Below are 3,454 nucleotides of genomic sequence, written 5' to 3' on the forward strand. Positions count from 1 at the left end.
CCCCTCCCCCTTTCTGAAAAATGAAGAGAGAAGGACACAACGCCTCAAGAGAAGAGGCAAGAGGATTCTAGGAGTCCCTTCGCGAAGTTGAGGGGATGCTCGAATGGGTTCCGCTCTTGGGGGGGTTAGTTACCCTCCGAGACGGAGTTGAAGAGGGGTCCTGCTCAAGAGGGAAGAGAAATCTGACGGAGAGGATTGGGCCTTAGGAGGATCAGAGCTCCGGAAAACTGTGGCAGCAGCGCAGCAGGGAGCAGGAAACTGATCAGAAGCCCAAGATTCCTTAAGGTTTGACGTTCTCTCTTCAATCACGATTGTCGGGACGACAATTTTTTCAAGAGGAGGAGAGCAGTGTTATACTCGTGCCTTCTCGACACCCGTGCTCCTGGCAGTCGAATGCGTCGCCAGGCAACGAACGCAGTAGTGTCTAACAAGACAACTACGATTTAGATATGAGCGATCGTTGGGTTCGGACGTACTGCTCTATCCTGTGCCGTCGCGGTGCTATATTTACGTGTGTATCTCTCTGGTTAATAAACGTTCGTATTTCTTACGACCGCCTCATTTATTTCCGAGATCCGGCTCCGCTGGCGCGTGTTGCGCGAGCGACTCGATAAATCCGACGCGTAAGCGCAACAATATGTATTCGAATAATCAAATTCTTCTTCTTTTTTTCCATTTTGTTGTATTCAATCCAACACTTAATAAATTATTTATTGTAATAATAATAATTTTAACACATGAATCTGCAAACTCGCTGGTTGAAAGAATCGGTCTAACTAACCTAATCTAACCTAAACGTGACTTTACCTCGATTTCTGATTGGTAATCGCGGTAATCGTAGTGTCGTAGAATCGTAAAAATTTGGTTTTGGTTGAACTTCCACGACAACTCATCACAACAAGGTGCACGACGCCTACGACGCTTGCGACGCTACGATACGACCAATGTAGAATGGGCTTTAAAATACCGCTCTCCGGTATCACGACGAACGAACAGTTGAGCCGCGCGGCGTATCGTTTGCGTTTACCATTCTTCGGAGGTGTGTTTATGCGTGACGCGTTACCGACGAAACCGCATCGAAACGAAAACGGTATCGTGAATCTCGATAATTCGGAAAATGTTGGCACACACTGGGTTGCTTACGCAAAGAAAGGAAATAACGCCATTTACTTCGATGGTTTTGGCAATCTTAGACCGTCAAGGGAACTCGAACGCTATCTCGGAAACAACGTAACGTATAATCATCACTCTTATCAAACGTTCGATCAGAGTATTTGCGGTCAATTGTGTCTACGATTTCTTCGAGAAATAGATTGGAGGAAAAAATATATCTAACAATAAGTCGTGTGAGTCATCTCAGTTGAGCGTTCACCTTCAATCGCATTATGTCGTTGACTCTCGCGTTGACTGGAACAACTAGTATCCTCACGGCGAGTTACTTCCCTGCGTTGGATTTAAGTAATGATGAATACGAATTGGGTCTTACGAATTTTGAAACGTACAACGCAATACCGAACGTTACTTCCACGAATAATAAATTCTACTTCGATACCGACGATAAAATAATCACGATTCCCGAAGGATCGTACGAATTGAGTGCTATAAACAGGTATCTGAGAGCTGCTATTCGTCACGTACGATGACGAACGCTTAACGATAAAGGTAATAATGACGATGAGTACATATTCGACGACGATGACGACGACGACGGCAACGATAGTGCTCATAAAGAAGAAATACTGATTCTTCGAGCCAATGAGAACACTATGAGAAGCGAGATCAAATGTGCGTACCGAATAAATTTTACGACACCGAATAACATCGGTTCGCTATTAGGTTATTCAAAATCGCCTATTACAACCGAACAAGTGGTACGCGTCTGACAAACCTGTGAATATTATGAATGTAACTATACTTCGTATAGAATGCAACATTACCGCAGGTGCGTACAATAACGATAAACCAGCGCATACGATACACGAATTCGCGGTGAACGTTCCACCTGGATATAAATTATCCGATACTCCTACATATGTCATTTATCTCCCAGTCGTCGCGAGAAACGTTACCGATATAACGATACGTATAGTGGATCAAAACGGATAATTGATAAACCTTCGAGGAGAAGAGATATCGATTCGACTTCATATACGACGCAGACGATAAAAAATATGCTCAGATGCTCGTTCTAAACGAGTCGCATGATTGTAAGAATACGTCCACCATACGGCAGACGTCGCAATTATCATCGCTCACCGAATGATACGTTGGAAGAAAACGGAGAGGAACGGAGGACAGATTGAACGCTGCGAACGTCACATTTCTACGGTCTCTGGGATTCGTCGTGAACAATGAGTCGCGATATTCTAAACATAGGGGGTGAGCCCATCTTCGACGATCGTATCGTTAAGATCGAGACTCACACTTACAACCCATACGCTAACACCACTTTCGGATACAGCGATGAAATACGAATACCTATACAACATCATAATCTGTACACGTTACCGTGTGAGAGTTTTCTCTATGTCGAGAGAAAATTTTCAACGACAAAACGAGATGGAAACACATCCGAGGAACAACCTCCAAAATTGTCGAATAATTGCGTCGCGTTCATGTTCGATGAGATTCGGTACGAGTTAGACGGTGTGGAAATCGATAGATCTAGAAACGTCGGTATTACCAGTACGATACAAAATTTCATATCGTTAACCACTGGCAAGAGTATAACGTTAGAAAATGCAGGATGAGACGGCACGATGCAGTTATTTCGCGCACCGCTTTCCGAGAATTTCAACTTTTGCGTACCACTCAACACACTCCTAGGATTTTGCGAGGATTACAAACGCATAGTGATAAACGTGCGACACGAACTTATCCTGATGCGTGCGCGTAACGATAACAATTGCGTTGTGGCGCACGAATCGACGGAACCTAAAATCACACTATTAAAGATACAATGGAGAATGCCACATGTAGTGCTGAACGATGTCAACAAATTATCACTTTTGCGAATAATGGAAGGTGGACGATATCTCAGCGTGTGTTTCCGGCCGTGGGACCTGTACACATTTCCTCAGCTGCAAAGCACAACGAAGCATTCGTGGGCTGTTAAAACAACGTCGCAATTGGAAAAACGTATATACGTAATTTTTACGCTTCAAACCGGAAAAAGAAACGTAACGTCTGTAACGTCCAGTGCGCCTACAATATAGCGCCCCGTCCGTTTACCAAGCGAGCGCGAGCACGGAATATAGCGAATCAATATAATACGTGCCGACTATAAGCGCGCTCAGCTGTAGGCCAGGCCACCGAAACCGTTGCGATGGAACGCCGCGCACACTGCGCCTGCGCCAAAGCATAAATGCTGAAAACGATGCAAGAATGCACTTTTACGAGGAAACACCATCAATACGAAGTAGGGAATAGTTAAGGTAACAACTGACCTCGACGC

Source organism: Trachymyrmex cornetzi, unplaced genomic scaffold, assembly GCF_001594075.2.
Source record: "Trachymyrmex cornetzi isolate Tcor2-1 unplaced genomic scaffold, Tcor1.1 scaffold352, whole genome shotgun sequence".
Classification (NCBI taxonomy): Eukaryota; Metazoa; Arthropoda; class Insecta; order Hymenoptera; family Formicidae; genus Trachymyrmex; species Trachymyrmex cornetzi.